The 21,667-nt window shown below is 40.9% G+C and overlaps 1 long non-coding RNA gene and 1 other non-coding gene across 2 annotated transcripts in view; both read left to right on the top strand.

Moving 5' to 3' along the window:
* Window positions 1–5,214, top strand: part of LOC131482824 (uncharacterized) — a 183,659-nt gene extending 178,445 nt beyond the window's left edge. The window contains exon 3 of the long non-coding RNA XR_009247325.1: window positions 5,096–5,214. This is a non-coding gene — a long non-coding RNA (uncharacterized LOC131482824). The remainder of the gene's footprint in view (window positions 1–5,095) is intronic.
* Window positions 5,215–8,444: 3,230 nt separating this feature from the next.
* On the top strand, window positions 8,445–8,552 carry LOC118760337 (U6 spliceosomal RNA). The gene has a single exon (XR_004996725.1). It is a non-coding gene; the product is annotated as a U6 spliceosomal RNA (small nuclear RNA).
* The last annotated feature ends 13,115 nt before the right edge of the window (window positions 8,553–21,667 follow it).

The following is a 21,667-nucleotide window of genomic DNA, read 5'->3' as shown; positions in this document are numbered from 1 at the left end:
CTGCTAATCAATTAGATCATACTGCCCACTGAACCTTAGGATCTGTCTTGATAATCATCCTAGGTAGCAGTTACCAATCCCTCTAGGATGGCTCATGAGACTGATTTACTGAATACATTATTTATATATTTAGTCAACCTTTACTGAATATCTTAATTGTGCAGGACACATTACAGGCATTCAGGAATAAGACACAAAACATTTTAGTGAAAAGGAAACCTTATGATTGCCACTTTTTTGGTGCTGCATATTTGCCTTCCATACAATAGGTACTCAATACATTACTGCTATTGTCACACTGCACTGAACTGACTCATGAAGAACATTCTGGCAACAGTTACGTCAGCTAAGCAGCAAAGTATGGCCGCAGATAATGAGAACATTTGTTTCACCTCGGTTCACATCCTGCTCAGGGTCTATTAAATGCAAATCCAACATCAAGATGACTTCTCAACTTGGTATGTTTACAGGGGCTAGGGAAACAGCCAAGAGAGGAATCGCCCACAGAATGTCATCCCATCCGTTAAATCTGGCCTCTGGATGTCTTTTAGATTTGCTGATTGGATTCTTGCTAGAAAACAATATCAGACTCCATCCTCAGAGGAAATAAATTAAGCTGCACCACATAAGGACAAACGGTTGACACTGTGCTTTTGCTAACATCTTGTGTGCAGCTGTGAACAGCCATGTTCAAGCCAGTTAGGCTATGATAGCATCACTGGGGAGAAAGATAAAGGGCAGCTCATTCACAAAGCACGAATCAAAGGGTCTCACAGGTGTATTGCCCAGATTGCTTTTCAGCTATCTCCCTTCAAATAACAATTTATCCTGAGTTAAGGTGATAGGGTAATACAATTTTGCCAGAATTATAGCTTGCTTCCCTCCAGGACTGATGTTGGGGATGTATGCTGTGGTAGCCATAAACAAACTGGCAATAGGAAAAGGCTTTCCCCACATGATCAAGAGGACTTGCTGCTGACTTTCCTTAGTCTTTGAAGATCTATTCATTCCCTGGTGAATAAGTCTCAGTTTTCACCCTCCCTGAACAGCAAAGCACAAAATGTCTTGAAGAGAGCAACTCTTTCAGAGAGCAGTCTTGTTACTCTCATTTGCAATTTTCCCTAAAAATGAGCCCATCAGCTGTTTGCCTCTTGACTACAAATGGTCAACTTTTCCAGTGAACAATAACAGGATCAGCTACTAACTGCTGGCAAAAGGGGCAAAATGAGAAGTGAAAAGGTTGTCTTGTAAAAAGAGGCAGAAATGGCCCTGGGAAATTTGTTTTAAACTTGTTTCCATTTGCAGCTTGAAGAGAAAATGGTTTGCATGGGATGCCTTCTTGAAAACTAGAGTGAGACGATAAAGCAGTAAAATGTAAATTGGGTACAAAGTCTAGGTCAGTGTTTTCAAATGCTGGCCCAGGACATGGGCCACCTGCTAAGAATAACCCAAGAACTGGCTAAAGCAACAGATTCCTTGGTCTTACTTCCATAAACACAGTCAGTCTGCCATCCATATCCAAGACTCACTCGGCCACAGATACAACCAACTACATATTGAAAATATTCTTAGGAAGAGCAAATGTGTCTATACTGAACACGTCTAGACCCTGTCTTGCTATTACCCCAAAACAATATAGCATTACAACTGCTTACCTAGCATTTCCATCGTCACTTGATATTACAAGGAAACTAGGGATAATTTAAAATGTGTGCAGAGGCCATATGCAAATACCATGCCATTTTATATAAGGAATTCAAGTGGCTTGGGATCTGGGTATCTGGAGGAGGTCCTGGAAGCAGCCACCCTCAGATCTGTGGATACCTTGAGATGAGTAGTACAATTAATAAAGATGTGTTATGTAAACAAAGTAGCTCCAGATGTTATCTATTCCCTAAATATTTTCATCCTTATTTATTTATTTTTAATTTCAGAGGCAGAGCGTCAAAGAGAGCCGATTCATACACAGATTCATACACAAATGGAGGTTCCCATCAGCTTGTTTCACTTCTCAAACATTCCCAACAGCACTGAGCCAGGGACCAAAGCTAGGAGCTAGAAACTCAGTCCAGGTCCTGTCTGTGGGCAGCAGAGACCCCATTACTTGGGTCATCATCTGCTGCATCCCTTATGCACATGAGCATAAATCTAAAATCAGGAACCTGCACCAGGATTCATATCCAGGCACACTTAACAACAGGCATCTTAACAACTGAGCCGAACTCCAACCCCAAATCTTTTAATCTTCAGTTTGGAAGGAGCTTCATGAGGGAAATAAGCCTCACTAAATCCCCTTCACACAGGAACCACAGATACTGGAAAGCACCCAGGGAAGACGGTGCAACTGGTTTCCAACACAGGCAGACTGGCTGCAGAGCCTGCATTGTGAGCCTCTTCTCTTCCTAGCAGTCTTTCCTTTGTATTTGAAAGAAGTGTTCAACATAGCAGTGCCTGTTTGCAAGAAGCCCATAGAGACATGTGGCATTCTGCAGGGAGTGTGGAGTGTAGAGTGCAAACAGAAACTCACAAATCATTACAGGGTCCTAGATTATAGTTGACTTCGCAGGGATGTGGCAAGTGGCACCAGGTCAGAGAGCAACCGGAGGACAGGAAGTTGAGTCTGGAAGAAGAAAGCCTCAGAGGAAAGAAAATAGTTCCAGTAGCTCTAGGTGTCTCTCAGCATAGGGTGAATGCATACAAAGCGGCTAAAATGGCAGCCATCTGATTTATTACTTAAAATGCTAGTGGTTATGATATAATTTGGGGTAATATCACTAAGACCATAGTCTTACAAGTTTATAATAACTTCTAACTGGTAATTACGGTGCTCCATAAGCTAACGCTGGGTAACAAATGCTCTAAATCTTCATGGTATAAAACAACACTTTATTATGCTCTCAAAATCTACCACGCATCAGTTACCTTGAGTTGGCTTCCTGGGTCTGCAGTCTCAGCTGGAGGTAACTTCACTTTAAGTGAGTGCTGGAAGGTCCCTTCTAAAGAGGCATAGTCTGCCACTGCTATGGATTAAATATGATTTCGTTCTTTTCTCCCAAGACATGTGCTAAAATTCAATCTTATCTGAGGTATTAACAAATTGCAAACTTAATCTGAGGATGGTTTTTAGCAAGAGGAACTTTGGGAGGTGACAAGGATTAGACAAGGTCACCAGGCTATGCCACCCATGCGGGAACTTAGATGGTTTTATTTGGAGAAAGACCAGACATACCTAGACGCACATACTCCACATCTCTTCCATGTGATGTCCTGCACTGCCTCAAGATACTTAAAGCAAGAAACTCATTACCAGATGAGTCCCTTAGGCCTTGTGCTTCCAACTTTCAGCCAAAACAAACCTTTTCTTCATAAAGTAGCCTGTCTCACGCATTCATGATAGTAACAAAATGCAGAGCAACACAACCACCTTGGTTAGGATGACAGACTTGGATGGGACTGTTGGCTAGAGCACCTCCACACGTCCTTACAGTGTGGTGGCTCCAGGGAAGTAGAACTTTCTCCAAGCTGGACCGACGCTTTAGCACACAAGAGGAAATGTTGATGTGTTTTTGATTTAGCATTGAACCGTACACTGCTATTAAAGAAATCATGAGCAAAGTCCAGGAGAGGAATCATAGCTCTATTGTTAAAAAAAGAAAAACCTCATTTATTTATCCTTTTCAGAAGGAGAGAAAGAGAAAGAATAAGCTACCCCATGCTGATTCTCTCCCCAGATGCCTGCAATGGCTCCAGTGAGGACTGAAACAAGTGGCCAGGAGTTCAACATGAGTATTCCACAAGGTTGGTAGGGACCCAACCAATGAAGAGATCCATGCTGCTTCCTAGGGTCTGTATCAACAGGAAGCTGGAAGTAGGATGAGAGCCAGGCCTGGAACATAGGCACTAAAGTATAGAAATGTGGATATCCCAACTGTTAACTTAACAACGTGGCCAAACACCCACCAACTCAGCACAGCTTTTTAATGGGAAGAGCACCAATCAATTCAGAGCCAAGTTTAAGATCATGAGATACAATGGACATCCTTTTAGTACTTTCTGTGCCTGGGTACACACTTGCTATTTAACCAAGAATATTCACTCAGTGCTTGTCACAAGAGTGTGATGTTTGTGCTGTTACCATCCCAGTTTACTCAATTAGCAAGAATGTATAACTTGTCCAACGTTACCAAGAAGCAGCTAACCTGAAAACTGAACTCAAATTTTCAGTGTTTAATTGCTTGAATGATATCACCTTGGTATTCTTTGCAATTGGGCTCTGATTCCTGGCCAGTGTACCAGATACATTATTAAGTGTTTGTGGAAACAAAGAATGTCTCAGCAAGTATAAATCTAAGGAGACTCAAACGGGGACCTCTATGGGAAACTTCATACATGGCACTTACCATGCTTCCTTTGCCCTTGTCAACAGTGGAATCCTTAGGAGCCAGTGACTGCACGGATTCTACTTGTGTCCATATTTCATGCTGAATGCTCACAGAATTCTATGATGGTTTTCTCCCCCAGAGATCGGCTACCTGGATCCTGAAAATAGGTACAATTGCAATTTTGAAACTGCTGCAAGAACAAAGTCCTTTTAAAGATAGGAAAAAGATTATAAGTTAAATGCATTTTTTTTCAAGGTATATCCTATGTCTTGGATATAGTTTGTTTCCAAATATACTCAGATTTAATATCCTAAGTCAGGAGCATGGTCTGGTCATGGTCTTAAGAGGCAGAGTCTTTGAAAAGAGACTTCATTAGGTTAAGTGACTGTGATGGGGCCCTCAGGAGTGCAACCTGGTGACTTCATAAGGAAGGGGAGGGAGATACAGACACACATGTTCCCTATCTTCCTCAAGGTGATGCTCTGCACTGCCCTGGGTCCTAGGGAGCAAGATGCCATTACCAGCTGAGGCCCTTGGACTTCGAGTTTCCAGAACTGTAAAAACAAAAACAAAATTCTTTGCTTTGTAAAATAGCCTGCCTTAAGTATTCTGTTGCAGAAAAAGCTACCTAATACATTCTACCTATGAAAACAGTCACCAGTGACACTTCAACATGAATCAACTTAGTGTACCTTTATCTACTCATCCAACAGATATTCAAGGATCATGAACTCTGCCAGGCACTGTGTTGGATTATGACAACACTACAGTGAACAATGAAGAAATGGTCTTCTCTCTTCATAGAGTTTATATTCTATTGACAGAAGCACAGAAAACTAAGTAGGTAACTGTATAAATACCTATTTACTAATTCTGGAAAGTTGTAAGATGGATATAATAAGACGCTAGACAGAAATAAGGTAGTAGGGTGAGGTGGGAAATTATTTTGTGCGAATGTTGACTGGGTTTGGCCTGTCTAGAAATGTGGTATTTAAACTGAAACCCAAAGGACAGAGCAAATGAAAGGGCATACTCCTGTTTATTTTCAATCTGACTTATTCTTTGGTTCCAATTTCCTTTCCTTCTAGTCCAGATTCTATCCCACAGTGAATTAAGCTAAAAGACCATTAAACCATAGAAGTGAAAAGAATCCAACCAGGCCTTAATCTGTTATCAACTTTGTGTACTCCAGCTGTTTACAGGCAGCCCTTCTCCAACAAGAGTAAGCCCTGAGATTTAAGGAGTGACTTCATCCCTCAGCAGCAGAAGAGTCTGAGTCTAGCCCCAGCTGGCAGTCTCAACCTGCCCAACCTCTAATGCATCCATTGTGTCTCTTGAATTCTCAAGCACAGGCAAGTCACAGGCAGGTCATTCCACCTGTTTTACTGAAGCAGCTCAAGTGCACCAAGCTTTCAGAGAGAAACCACTGAAACATATGCCTCCAACATATATATATATATATGTTATATATAATATATATATTATAAAATTACCTTTAGGCAACATGTATAGAGTATATATATGAAGCATGAATGAATTTTTATATTTAAAAACGGATCCTATTCCCAAGATACCTCATCATGTATATTCAAATATTCTAACATCTCTATTCAAATCCTGAACATTTTTGTTCCTAAGCATTTTGGGTAAAGAATATTCAAGCTATAGACATTTATTATTTAATTTCTAAAACGTCAGCTAACAATCCACTGCCCTTTACGCTTAATTTAATTCTTACAACAAGCCTATACAAGTATGATAATGATGACATTTTATAAGCAAGAACATAACGGTGTGCCAAATAACACCTTATTGTCCAGTAAAATAGCCACTAATTGCATATGGCTACTTAAATTATTTAAAATAAAATAAAGTCAGTCAGCTCATCCTTCCTATTAGTTACATTCCCAGTGTATAATGGGATATCACAGCACTACTGACAGTTGTCTTGGAGAGTGTATGAGGCACTGGTTCGCAGTTTCAACAGTGGTAATGCTGATATTCTCAATGGGATAACTGTCTCTTATGGGAGGCTGTTCATGTACCTATTAAGGATATTAGTAGCACTATGAGTCACCACAGTATCTACATCTAGTTATGGTACCAGAAATGTCTTGCTGGGAAAGGGTAGAGAAATCCTTCTTTGTTAAGAAACACTGTTTCAGGCCTGACGTGACAGCCTAGTGGCTAAATTCTTGCCTTGCATGCACCAGAATCCCATATGGGCACCAGTTTCTGTCTTGGCTGCTACACTTCCCTTCCAATCACTGCTTGTGGCCTGGAAAGCAGTAGAGGATGGACCAAAGCCTTGGGACCCTGTACACATGTGGGAGATCCAGAAGGAACTCCTGGCTCCTAGCTTTGTGTTGGCTCAGCTCTAGCCAGAGGCTACTTGGGGAGTGGACCAGCCAATGGAAGGTCTTTCTCTGTCTCCCCATCTCTGTAAATTTGCCTTTCCAATAGAAAGAACCACTGCCCCACACTCAATAACTCAGTCTATGGTTTACGGTTGCCTAGAGGATCTTGGGCAAGCTGCTGGAATACCGGGAGCTCAACTTTCTTCACTGCTTAAAAGGAGTTTTAAAAACAGAACATATCTTCATCAGATTCTGTGAGGGTTTAATACCACAGGTGAAGAACTGGGCAGACAGGCAGGCATTTGATCTAGTGGTTAAGATACCTGCACACCATATTAGAGTATCTGAGTCAGCGTTATCTTCCAATTCCAAGTTTTTATTAGCAGTGTAGATACCAGGAGGCAACATGTGAGGGCTTAAGTCCTTGGCACCCAAGATCTAGGTTCATGCCTGGCTCCTGGCTCCAGGTAAGCCCAGCCCTGGACTTTGCTGGTATTTGGTGAGAGAATCAAAAGAGGCAATATTTCTTTATGTCTGCCTCTATTTATCTGTCTTTCTGCCTCATGAATAGCAACACCAGCAACAAGCTATATAATAGATAATAAAAGCAATTCCAAGATTTACAGAGCTAAAACTCCCCAATTCTGTCCCTAGCAGATATCTAGATGAGGTAATGAAACAACTGGAAACCAAGTTTACTACTGTTCTATTACCCTAGCCACAAACCCCAATTTCCACGTTTAAGTAACTCCAAGGCTGGAAATAATGACAAATTTGGAACTTCCTTTTTTTTACTTTATGTATATTTTTATTTTGATGATCTTTACAAAGTTGATTAGGGCGCAAAGGGTCAAGGGCTACAGGAAAGTGGTTAAGACCATTGTTTCCACATTTTCTTTTTTCCTTCCTCTATCTGGGGAAGGGGAGAGACAAAGGAAGAAGCCACACCCACCCTCCCAACCATCCCAGGGTCCCTGATGTGGGGCATGCTCCTAGGGTACTGCTCAACTGGTTTCGACAGTTCAACAGCTCTGAATTGCCATTCCAAGCATGATGAAATCTCTTCAGAATCTACTGGCTGACACAGTCCACCTTAGCGTCTCCAGATTTTTACTGCCAACACTTGGCTGGGCTAGCTGATCAATTTGTTCTGTCCTCTGTTGTGGTATCTGGTGTCCTCTGCAGGCTCCAATGTATTGCCATATCTTCCATGTGCACCTGGATATGTTGTCCACTGCTCTGAGACTCTGAGGAGGCTCAAATTTGACACTTGCACTCCATGGTCAGACTATGGAACCTGCAATTCTCTTCATGTTGGGGTTCTGAGTCCAGCAGTTCGACTGAGGGGATCCCCTAGGAAACTTCAGATTCAGTGATCCCAGACCAGATTCTTGGGTGTGCTCGTCAGTACAGGGCCTGGCACAGTCCATCATCCCTATCAGCCTATGAATATTCTGGTGGTTGCAATTGCTGGGTCAGTTCTACCTCCAGCCTCATCTTCTACAAAAACCAATTGGTGCTGGAGCTCATCCCAATCCTGCCCACCATGGGTAAGCGGGTAAAGCCACTGTTCACAACACCAGCATCCTATATCAGATTGCTGGGTGGAGTTTCAGCTGCTCTGCTTGTGAACCAGCTGCCTGCTAAGGCTCTGGGAAAGTAGCCCATTTTGTCTACAGAAAATTGGTCAAATACTTAAGTCTCTGTGCTCGCTTCAGCAGCACATATACTAAAACTGGAATGATACAGAGAAGATTAGCATGGCCCCTGCGCAAGGATGACACGCAAATACTTAGGTCTCTGTCAACCACATGGTGGATGTGGATAGAATTGCAGGCTCTGTGGCCATTTGAGGAGTGACCTAGTGGCCAGAAGATCTATCGTTCTGTCACTCTGCTTTTCAAATGAATAAATTTTTTTTAAAAAACAAAAGAAAAAAAGACTATATATACAGAAAATCGTCTATGTGCTTTGTTGCCACAGTTAGGATGGTCCTGAATGTACTTGTTTCTGGAATAATGAGGCAATCAACTAATAAGGAAGGTTTTTAGAAGATACATGTAAAAACCCAGTGAAATATTTAGATCAATTGCAGTAATAATAATCAGAAAACATTAATGGAAAAATAGCAGTAAATCAATGTTTTAATCTTAACTTTCTAAATAGGCATTTGGTCCTATCAGGCTGTTAGATTTAGAATACTAAATTGATAGGAAGAAAAGATAGTTGAATGAATATTTTTAGCTTGTCTCCATCTCTGCCTTGAAAAATAAAACAAAAACAAACGTTGGTGTTTGAATGGGCTTCCAAGTGAAACTCACTCATTTTCAGATGTTCCATGGTTTGTGGGATTGAGTTGAGTATCATTTTCAGAATATAAAACCATAATAAAATTGGGCCATATGAGCAAATATTTGGCCACTTCATTACCTATGCGAGCAAAGGGAGAAATTAAAGTTTATTTTTTTCAGTGTTTTCTACCTAATCAGCCTTCAAGTAGAAACAGAGTTCAAGTTCACCATCCACTTAACAATGTAGGCTAAGAATTGTTACTTTGTTGATTTCACTGGTGTTTTACCATTGTATAAAAGAGGTATTATTTCCTTCCATTCTCAAGACGAAAAAACTGAGGCTGGAAAGGTTTGGAAAGCTTGCTCGAGTTCTGGGTCAGGTCTACAAGATATTAAAATCTTTGGTCCTTGGATTGTTCTGGCTTCCAGTTATAAAGAAAACACTCTATCTGCCCTCAAAATCCACAGCTGGGCCTGCCACGCCTGTAGCAGATCTGCTTGCCATGCTGTGGTTGTGACTATCTTTGCCATGTAGATTCCTAAATTGGATTATAAATGAGTCATTCTTCACACTCCTGCTATACATTTTCTTCATAATATGATCCAATCAGTCAAAATCTCTGGAAAATTTTATTTTGTAAGTTTCTTATTAACAGAGAATATTTTGGCTACATATTTTTGTAAAGGAAGGCATATTCTGCAAGTATCAATCAAACCACCAGGTCCAAAATGAAAAGATATTAAATAGCAGACTCAGAAAGAATTGACTAACTTAGTTACTGGAAAGAAAGACTATTCTGGATTAATAAAATACTTTAATTAAAATAAGAGTTAAAAAAAAGAAAGTCATTATGCTTTTTGATATTTGATGAATGAATGAATGAATCAAACTGGAAAGTGGAAGGCATGAAATGATATTAGCTGGACAGAAATAGAACCATATAGCACTCAATGGTCCCACTTGGGTGAAGAGACAGAACCATTTATATAATTTTCCAGTTACTTACAGGTTAAAGTAGTACTAGAGTTTCAGAAAAAAAACTTGATTTGTAAATTGATGAGCATTTCCCTGGTATTATTTTTATGTCGTATTTTTGTCAGTCAACTCTTTGTATGGTGATTCTCTTTGTATGAAGAGGGAGAGAGCCTCAAATTAGCTCCAGAAAGAATCACAAGAATCCTTCTGATATGAGACATGCATTCTCAAGCAGGGGCAGTATCTTTATGTATGAACAGCATAGATGTACTGTGGCAGTATCTTTATGTATGAAGAGCATAGACGTATTCACAGCAAAACATAGTGCATCATTAGAACTAAACTTGCATTGGGGGGAGGATAATTAAGAAAAAAACACCTTTGAAAGTTTCTTAGTGAATGAGAATGAAGAAAAAAGTGTTACAAAGCTGTATTGGATAAGCTGGGGGAGGAGGGGAAAGACCTCAAACACAGAGGGACAGATTCTGAGCAGAAGATAGCAAGAATCTGGCAGAGTGTAAGTGGTCTTCCCCAGGCCCATGTAGCACTACAGTGTGTTACTTCTCTGAGTTTACCTGATTTCTGCCTTCCAGGGATTCCTCCTAGTTCATGTACACTAAAAGTTCCTTTTCGATTCTATAGGACATTTATGTACAAATACATTTTAAACATGTGTTATAACATTTCTAGAAGTGTGGTAGAAAAGGTTATAATTTGAGTTTGGTTCTACCAGCATTTACTGAGGGAAAATGGTAACGCAGATTCAGGAAAACCTGGCTCTGTCTCTTCCTCATTCCTCTTTCTCACTCCTCCTTTGGAACAGAGGCTGAGTACTGAGTTCAAGCGAACGAGAGGGAAGCCCCCAAATATAGGGCTCTGTGGAATAGAGTGTAATGGCAAGGAAACTTGCCCATCAGACACCAGAAGGGCATCTTGTCTTTTCAGCGAGTTTCTAGCTTTCATACTTCTCATCGTTAAAATAAAGGGTTTGTATGAAATAACATATAATGGTGACTCCAGACTTATGAAAGACTGACTCGTGTCTTCACATTAGTGTCTAACTACAGACGTTAGACGTTATGTATCCTTTAGTTAAAGCTTCAACCCTCCTGTTGACATTCAAATAACCAATAGGCCAATAAAATGAAGTTGTCAACCTAATAACTGTCACTTTTTTGTCAATGGCACATAATCACAATATAAAAATAAAAAATTCCAACTGCTCATGAATTCAACAGAAGTACAGGGATCAAGTTCTTGGGTGCCCTCAAGGACTTGGAATATTCTGAAGATACATTTAACCCAATTCATAATTTCATCTAGAGTCAGCCTATTTGGCAGAATCATATGAAATTCATTTTTGTAAGGAAAAAAAATCATCGAATACTGGCAAATATTATAGAGTTAAAAGTAACGGTTTGTCAATTCCTTTAATGAGAAGTACTTTTATTAAATCACATTTTAAAGTGGATACTTACTAAATAGATGTTATTGATTTTCTTAAACTAGCTTTTAAATCCAAGTTACAGCTAAATTTGAAAGTGAAAGCAGAAAGACGATAGGTATCTATAATGACTTATCCTAGAAACAAAAAGTGGTTTCTCCAGTTCAAAAAGCAAGACTGGTCCTAAAAAATAGAGATTCTGGCTTGGTGATCCTATCAAAAAGATATGGAAAAAAGAGTAGAGGACTTCTAGTGTGGCGACTCTTTCATTTTTTTCCCTCTTTATACTCTGGGATTCCGAGAAAAATCATCCACATTAAATTTCTCCTCTAGTAAATGAGTTAATAAGATACAAAGGTTGTGGCTTGAAAAGAGGAAAAATAATGAGGGGAATTACAAGGATACAGCAAAGAAAGGCAAAAAAGTAGCAACATTAACTTAATTTAGAGAAGCATCCTAAGAAAAATTGAGGGACGGAGAAGAATTTATTGCAGTGAAAAGGGAGGAAGATGGTGAGGAAGATGATGTGGCAAGCATGGAAGCAGTGGGAACCTTATTTTGGTTCTCTTAAGAGAAAGAATGGGCCACTGTAACACAGAAGGCCATCTCAGATGCCTGCATCTCACGTTAGAGTGCCATGAAGTCCTGGCTGCTGTTTCCAATCCATCTTCCTGCCAATGTGCCTGAGAAAACAGCAAAAGATGACCCAAGGACCTGGGCCCCTGCCTTTCATCAGGGAGACCTTAATGGAGCTATGACAACCATCAGGGGAGTGAACTACTGGATGGAAGATGTCTCTGTCCTTCCCTCTCTGTTTGCCACACTGCAATTCAAGAAAACAAATAAATATATCAAATATATCTTTTTTAAAAAATAAACATGCGCAGTTAGTGTAAATTGTTTTTCTCTAAGATCAAGACTTTATTCCTCACCTCAGCGAAAGAGCTTAGGCTGACTAGAACAAAGGAGAGAAACATTGCAAAACTGCTTTAGAAAGTGAGTTGATAATTTTCACTCTACTTCCTTTTCCATTCCCAAGGTCATACAATGGCCCAACTATAACTGAATCAAAGAAGTGATATTAAAAACAAAATGTGCCAGACGCCCTCACCCTTTTCAGGCTGAGCAATCTCTTTAGGTGTTTATGCATTCCTGTAAATTCTGAGCTTCCTGCTAATCAACAAGGAGAGGCTCTGTTCAGGGAAACAGAATGGAAATGCTGTTTGACATGTGGATTAGACTGTGTTGACAAACAATGTGGTCTGTCAGCTCTTCCACAAAACATTTGCACCTGAAGAAAAGGAAGCCCCCAGGAACTGCATCTCACCCTGGCTCATACAGGGCTGTCTCATTCCTGAGCAAAACAGCAGAAAGCAAGGAGAAGGCATGCCACTTTAGAAGCTGTCTCCTCATCTACTATCACTGACATCAATGCCTAGGAGAACACAATTAACTATTTTAGCTAAGCCATAAACCAATACCAAGTACATATTCTGTTCCCTTTTTAAGTTCTTTATTCCAAAACAACTTTCTCCAGAAACCAACTTGAGGGGCAAAGACAAGGATGCGATTTGTACATACCCTGATCCACTGGCAGGGTGCAATTTCAAATCTGCCAAAAATGTGAAGAGGAAGCATGTTGAATTTAGCTTCCCCAGAATTGAACCCAACGGGATGTCAAACTTCTAGGAAGGCTCATGAAAGCTCCACTGCTGTTGACTTCTGCAGGCAGAGAAAAGAAACAGCTGTAAAAAGCAGCTTCTCGCCAAAACGTGATTTGGGAAAGGTCATTTTATGACATGATCCATTTAGATTGTTTCTCCATGGTACAAAGCGTTCTGATGTGCACACAGTTTAGTGGCTGAGTACACACAGCCAGGGAGGGAGGAGAAAAACTTCAAGATGTTGTAGGGTTTTTGAACCCCGAATACTGCAGCAACCTCAATTCTTGTCTCGCAGGAAAGAATTTTCATGCGGACAGTTTAGTTTTAAAGTAAGATTTATTAGAAATAGTTGAGAAAGTAGACTCCCATCCTAGTGATGGGGGCGGGGCTCGAGATCCTCTGCCATAGTGGCAGGGGAAAGGCAAGACAGAAAAATCCTAGTCCCCTGCCATAGTGGCAGGAGGAAAAGCTAAGAAAGAAAAACCCTAGTCCCCTGCCATAGTGGCAGGAGGAAAAGCTAAGAGAGAAAAACCCTAGTCCCCTGCCATAGTGGCAGGAGGAAAAGCTAAGAGAGAAAAACCCTAGTCCCCTGCCATAGTGGCAGGAGCAAAAGCTAAGAGAGAAAAACCCGTATTAATGGTGGGGAAACTATCTTTTAAAGGTTTCCCTCAAAGATGTTACTCCATAAACAAAGAAAATTCCTGGTTTCCATGGTACCTGGCCTTGGGACAAAAGGCCAGAAAGGTGTCAGTGGCCAACTTCCTTGGTCCCTTTCTAATGATAAAGAGGCCAGTCTGAAGCCCTTCCCCTTGGCAATGGCTGGAGACAGAATTGGGTGGAAGCTTCAGGTGGGGAATAGATATGTTAATGTCACCCTTGTATCCTGGGGAAGCATTCCTGATAAGTTAAGACATGGTGGGGAAATTCCCTTTTATATTTGGGAAGAAAAAATGACTTGGGGACCCAGAATACCCTAACTGCCTACTACCCAATCTAACTCCTCTCACAAAGACATCTTTAAATCCTGCAATCCATAAGCCCCAAATGGACCAAGTGGATGCTCAGTGGAGACTTTGAAGCTTTCCTGTCAACGTCGCATTAACAAGCAGCAGCACCTCTGTGATAACCTCAGGTCCCATGTCCTTTGAGGCTGTCTCAGTAGGCAACATGATTAGAAGCGGATCTTGCTTTATAATCAGCAAGGACAATCTAAATATTCTTCCTTTTTCAGAAAAAAGAAAGGGAGAGGAGGAAATGCACTGTAATCAAATGTCTAATGGTTAATCTTCTTTGCATGGTATGGTGCCACTGTGAAGGGCTTAAGTGTTCTCTTCTGGATTTCTTCTTCTCAACACACCTATGTGTAAATTACATTGTAAGTGGACCTACAGTAGTAATATGGAAAGCTGGAGATCTTTTTAAATGAAAACAGATGGGCAGTTCTATTTATCTTCCCTTGGCTCTATCATTGCATCCTAAACACATGCATGGAATTTTTAATACTAAGTTTGTAACGGCAGCAAGTAGGATTTACTAGATGTTGTATTTTATTTAACTTCTTCATGATGTGCATCCATGCTAAATGTCTTGGGGTTTTTGCTTTTGCTTTTGTCTTCTGCTTAACTTTTGCTCCTGGTCATTTACCACCAGCAAGCTCCAGATACTGTTCGAAAATGAAGACAAAATTGAATGTTTCCTCTTGCCTTTAGGAAACTTCTTGTTTCATTTGCTAGAAAATACTTGATTAAAAAGACACAAAAAGAGGCAAATCTATCAAAAGCATAGAGAGTAAGATTTCACCCTTACTAGTCACAAGTATTTCTCTTTTTTCTTTACAAATGTAGGTAGCAACTTTCAGGATCCTCCAGCTGTCAGTCACTTGATAGTGCAGATTCTATCACTGAATCTTCAAAAGTGTCCTAGTGGGGAGGGAATGCAGGTGGTATGGATCAGGTTCTCTGATAATGTCTGTTAAGATTGACTGATTTGCTCTTAGATGATGAAATCTGATGTCTCTATGGGATTCCACTGGAGAGAGGTTTAAAAATCAAACATCATGAATATTCAGCAATGCTGTGTAAAAGTTCAGTTCCCAGTGACTTAGCCATGTTCTCTGCAGTTTTCCTTAAAGAACTATTGTTTGAACTAGAATGGCAAGTTTGGGATTATTGTTAACAGAAAAGATAAAGGTTAATTATCAATACTACGTGGAAAAATTAATCGAAATGCCGACTCAGCATATCTCAAAAAACACACACACACACACATATATATATATACACACACAGCTGGTGCTGGCTAAGTGGCTGCTTATGCTGCAGGTACCCTGTGGTGCAGCAGCTTTTGTTCAAGTCTTTGTCTGCTCTACTTCTCATTTGGCTTCCTGCAAGTACACCTGGAAAGGCAGGATAGGACGGCCTGAGTACTTCGGGCTCTGCCTGAAGCTCCTAGCTCCAGTTTGGCTCCACCCTGACCTTCACATCTCTTTGTCGAGTGAACCAGTAGATGGAAGTGATCTCTCTCTCTCTCTCTCTTCCCTGCTCCCTTCTTTACCCTCTCTTCTCCTTTCTCTCTCTACCAGGACTTTCCAAGCATTTCCACATGTGACATGAGTATTTCCATGTGTGACATATTTAAAAACCTCTTATATAACTAAACTTAATAAAAATGCTATTTAGGGGGTGGCATGGTGGTGCAGTATGCTAATCCTCTGCCTGCTAGTGCCAACGGGGGGGGGTGGGGAGAGAACCTCTTAGCCATTGTTTCACCCCTCAGATGTTCAGCATGTTGGGCCTGGGTCAAGATCAGGAGGCAGAAACTCAATCCACATCTCTGACGTGATTAGCAATCACTTGAACCATCACCACTGCTTCCCAGGGTCTGTCCTAGCAGGGAGTTACATGCTTCTTAACAAAGTCATCTTTTGATTCCACTTTCCATGAGCTTACTAAAGTACCACAGCTCACATGTGGTTTTGTAGTGTCTGGCTATGAACTGATAACCTGGGAAGTAGCAGAAAGCATCTGAACAATCATAGCAGCTGATAAATCCATGCCTACATAGTCTTCATATGGCATGCCCAAGCAATGGGCCTGTAGGTTTCTATACGTCGTAGATAGGTCTACAAGCTACCTTAAAGTACAAGGAGTTTAAAAAAAAAAGAAGAAAAATCAACTTGAAAGACTGAGAGCAAGCAAGATTCCCTTTTAAACCTCCTTTTTCTGGAAGCCTTGATGATTTACAGCAAAGTTCATCTGACCTTAGAGAAAAGGCTTTAGTTTATTCAGAGGAATGAGAAAGACAAGAAGATGAGAGAAATCATAGAGTCACAGATACAACCAAAGCTGGCAAGGTGAATCTACACTCAGGGCAGTAAATTTCATGAAAGAAGCCCCCAGTGAGGCAATGCAAGGAAGATTTTTGTTGAATTACTTTGGAAGAACTCTCAATGAAATGGTGAAGCTTTTAGAAAGGAAAACAATTACAAGGAGGCTATGTGCCTGCTACTCTAACAGTGCAAGGTAATTACAACTTGGGCAAACTTAACTGCCGCAGTATTTCCAGCTACAGTGGCATTTTTACCTTGTGTATGGTAGACCTTTACCACTAACTCCTCTTGCAGTCTTTATCATAAAGATGACATATTTCCCTTTTACTTTTCTTAAAGGTTACTTGAGCCTGTTTCCTCTGTGAAGACCTTTGTGAGAGCTTCTTTAACAAGCAGTTAAAATCTAGTGACCTACAAAGGTACTTCACATAATTCTTGGAGAACAGAATTCAAAAGTAACTATCTTGTTGCAAAAAAAATTCTAAAATTCATGTATAATGGGTCTTCATAAATTTTATGACAAATGCATATTACAAAAGAACTGTGCCTGGATTTCCAAACCTTTTGCACCAAAATAAACTTATTTACTTTCTTTTATTAAAAGATTTACTATTTTTTAAAAGAGTTACAGAAAGAGAGAGGGAAAAAACAGTGAGAGAATTCATTAATTTATTCATTAATTTACTCCTCAGACTAATGCTATGCCCAGGGCTGGGCGTGGATGGACAAAGCCAGGAGCCAGGTGCTTCATTCACATCTCCTAGAGACATGGCAGGGGCCCAAATACTTGATCCATCTTTTACTGCTTTTTCCCAGGTCATTAGCAATGAGCTGGATCAGAAGTGGAGCAGCCAGGACACGAAGCAGTACCCATATGAGATGCTGGCATCACAGGTTATGGCTTCACTAGTTACACCATGGCATGCTGTAGTCCCATAAATTCACCTTTGACTTCTAGTTTTCCTTGAACTTTCTGAAGTAATCTCAGATTTATCTGTGACTCTCCTTACCAGAAGTCCTTCCTAAACCATTAATAACACGAAAGTTCAACCTTCAAGAACAGGTCATTCTGGGCTGGCTGCAATGGAGAAACGGGATGAGAATCTCTCTCCCGGGCTGTTCTCGTGACATTTACTCCTTGGCTCCTGCGGAGAACACGTCAGCCCGCTCTGTGTCCGCCCCGCCTGCCATGGCCGGGGTCTGTTGCTCAGTTCTCAGAGGGGCCATCAGTTTGATCAGACAGCTGCAAGGGAGCCAAGAACGGGCAGCAATTTGTAAACAGATCTGTCCCTTCCCGCTGATGGCTGCCAAAAATAAAGAAGTAAAAATTGATGGAAGAAAGTGTAGGACACAGAAAGTATAAGATGAAAAATGAGCAAAAGCTTAGAAATAAGACACAAAATGTTATGAGCCCACTCAAAATCCCATGAAATATCCACGGGGGTTGTTGCATGATCCAGAGCTGTACCAGCTCTTGTAGGGACCATGAACCAGATACAGCTCGTGAAAATTAAGCCTCAATTAATTAAAATCAAAGTACATAGGTAATTCAGCATCTCAGGCCATGTGTTGAGGGCTCAGTAGCTAGAGAAAGCTAGAAGCCTAGTAGACAGCAACCAACAGCATTCCCATCGCTGCAGAAAGTTCTCTGGGGAGCTGCTTCACTGGAAGACCATTTTGCCTGAAAACTGGCTATTCATTACAGCACAGGCTCAGTACAGGCAGGGGTTAACTGGTAAAACACTGATGACTAGGAATGAGTTTTGTTCTCTTGCGATGCAAATAGTTTGGGGGCTAGAAGAAAAGATGACCGCACAGGTTACAGTGTCATTGCCGAGACGGAAGTCTACCTTTTCTGCATCCAAATGTGTGCTCTTGTTCCAGCCTTGTTTAATTGACTCAATATGTATCATGTTCTTGTATCCATCTCAAACTAACTTTGTCACCCTGTAGTGTCCCTTGCTACTGAGTTAAAGAAAATTGTTGACATGTGCTCAATATATATCTGCCAGTATTCTATTTCTCATTTTTCAGAAATTGCACTCTGACAAAGAGCTGAACAGATGCACTCTGTAGGAATTTGATATAAATAGGGTCTAAATTAAATATGAGGCAGGCTGTTCTCTTGGCAAAATTCTTAGCTTTCCCAACAACTCAGCAGTGTGGCAGAGAGATTAAGAGTTCACACTTTCAAGCCGCGGGTCAAGGTCCAAAGGGACTACTGCCAGGAAACTAGGCAAAGAAAGAAACAAAATAGAAAAAATAAGGGTGGGGGAGGGAGGATGGAGACCTTTGTATTTTTATTTTGTATAATATTATATGATTTGATTTTTTTAAAAAGGAATGACCATGAGGAACTATGCAACCAAAGATAAAACAAACAAAATTACACACGCAAGGGGTCAACTGAGCATTAGAAGTAAGAGCTTTCAGCATCACACAGACCAAGGCTATGTTCCATACTAAATCACCTAGTAGTGTGGGAGCTTGGGCAGGCTGTCTCGTTTTTTTCACCCTCAGTTTCCTCATCTATATATTGGAAACCATAGCACCAGGGTCACAGAGTTGTTGCAATGATGAAGTTGGATAAAATCTGGCACCCAGTAAGAAATACAAAAGGGTAGCTCTTCCTGTTATTCTCCATGGAAGGTAGCAGGGCTCTCTAAAGATATCCATTGGGAAAAAAAGGAGCACTGAATGCCACCCATCTGATTTGCAAGTTCATGGCAATTATGCATTCGCTTCCATGATTCATTGAAGTTTAACTGGAACATAATTTCCTCCCAAATTCTTCCAGTAAAGATGTGTCACATTTATCTTGACTTTGTAAGCTCAGTGTATCATCTGAGTTACATGCAATCACAGCCAGGAAAGCATGGCTTCTGTGATAGATGTTAGGTTATAGGTTCAACTTTCTTGAAAACCAGCAGAAAAAGCCTCTGAAAAAGTCTTTGATTTTAGTTGACTTTCAGAAATCAAGAGCATCAGAGAAAATACACATACTTGAAAATATCTGCTTATACTACTATCATCTACATCACCAAGTCATATTAAACACTATTCAAACACTTACCATTTGGACAAACTGCAATTTGGACAACTATTTGAAGAAAGAAGGCTCCAAGAGAAAACGAAAGATGTTAGGATGGGGGTTGGGTAGGGATATGGTAGAGTAGGCAATTTCTCATCCCTGTAGCAGAATGCTTACATTGAAGCAATTTCCCTGCCGGCATAGTGAAACCTCAGAGAAGGGAAACTCATAAGCCAATATATCAGCTCCAATCAATTATCTCTAAGAGGTCAAAACCTGGGGTAGCGCTGGGCATCTGCCTGGAAGCTTCCTCCCCCCGCTCAGCCTGCAGACACCTGGTGGTGCAATCATCACTACTCTTGAATTCCACAGATCTCTTGCTGTGCATACAGGGCAAATGCTACTGAGGGCTTGTATGATGTGTGCCTGTAGATTCCCTAGGAAGAAGACAGAAGGAGGGGAGGAGAGATGGACAGATAGGAAGACTTCTAAAGCTGAGTATCTGCCATTGATCCTGTCATTTAGGAAAAAAGTACAGGCTCAACTGTTCCGATTTGAGGACCAGCAAACTGCTGATTATTGTTCAAACAGTGTCAGCGATGATCCTGGCCAGTTCTATCTTTCAGGTAGGCTCTCCCTCCCGGAAGGACTTAGCTACTGACACAGGAGGAGTGTGATCTCTGCCTTGGCAGACATAATCAATCCAGGAAAGCAAACTGGATGACTCACCTTGAAACACATCCCTACATATGAGCCAATTACCGTAACAATGTTGAATATTTTCACTGACTAGTCTAGATCACAGGACAACTCTGGGCCAATAATTGAAGTCAAACACATCTGAAGCAACGAGCTTGACCATGATCTAGTGATTGGAAAAGAGTATGATACCCTAAAAGATACCAGGCAGTCTAAAACATATGATTTCTAAGAGAACTAAAAATGTATGGCCACACCAAGCCCCATACATGAATGCTGTCAACAGCATTACTCATAATAATCCAAAGATAGAAAAAAAAAAAAACGCCAAATGCTCATTAATGACTATATAGGCAAATAAATTATGATATAGCCATACAATGGAACATTTGTCAAATAAATTATTATATAGCCATACAATGCAACATTGGTCAGCTATGAAATGATGCATTGAATCAACAAGTATGAAACTTGAAAACATTACATCACATAAAAGCAGCCAGTGGAGGAAGGATACATATGATGTGACCCCTATGATTCCATTTATATGAGATGCAAGAACAAACAAATCCAAAGAGAGAGTAAATAGATTAGCAGTTATCAGGGGCATGGAGGAAAAGGAATGGGGAGCAACTGCTAACAGGACTGGGGTTTCTTTTGGAGGTAATGAACGTATTTTCTCATTTGATAGTAGGGACAGTGGTATAATTACGTGAATACACTGTAAACCCATGAACTTGTATTGAAAAAGTTAAATGGCAATGTGAATTACATCTCAATAAAGACGCACTGTTGCTTCCACACTTAATTTTCACTATGCATCTTTGTCCATTCTGTGCTGTGCCAACACAATGTCCCAGACAGGACAAAGGGAATGAAGAAATGAAATCTATTTCTCAAAGCTCCAGAGGCTAGGAAGCAGGGTGCTGACATTGGCGGGCTTGCATCCCAGCATGGCAGAGGGGCCAGCCAGCAGGCACGGGGCAGAAAGGGGAAACTAGGCTGAAACCACTCATTTTATCAAGAACCTGCTCCTGCCAGCACTAATACAGCAACATTAAGTCACTCACTGATGGAGGTGGAGTTCTCATGAGCTACACACCTCTCAAGACCACTGCCAAATTAGTGATAGCGTTACCAATGCATGAATTGGAAGGGACTCACAGAAACCACAGCACAGTGTCAAGTGATAAGGATTCATAGGGATGGCATTGCCAGCAGATGTGCCATGTGTTAGTGTTGCTACACTTCAACAGGCCAAAGGGATGTCACTGATGAAGAGAGGTGAGGGAATAGCTTAGGAAACAAGCAAGAGGTGGCAGGGCACCCAGACACGAGCGAGCCCAAGTGAGCAGGGCCATCCCGGTGTTTCGGGGATGGGGCAGAAACACTGTTATAAAAGACCTACCATTGAGGGAGCAGGCATACGCCAACTTCCCTCTCTTTCTGCCTCTGACCTGCTTGTTAGAGTGTTTCTCAAGGTAAACCAAGCTTG

The sequence above is a fragment of the Ochotona princeps genome, chromosome 21 (genome assembly GCF_030435755.1).
Source record: "Ochotona princeps isolate mOchPri1 chromosome 21, mOchPri1.hap1, whole genome shotgun sequence".
Taxonomy (NCBI): Eukaryota; Metazoa; Chordata; class Mammalia; order Lagomorpha; family Ochotonidae; genus Ochotona; species Ochotona princeps.
Note: the sequence above shows the minus strand (reverse complement) of the source record. Positions and strands in the feature narration are given on the sequence as shown.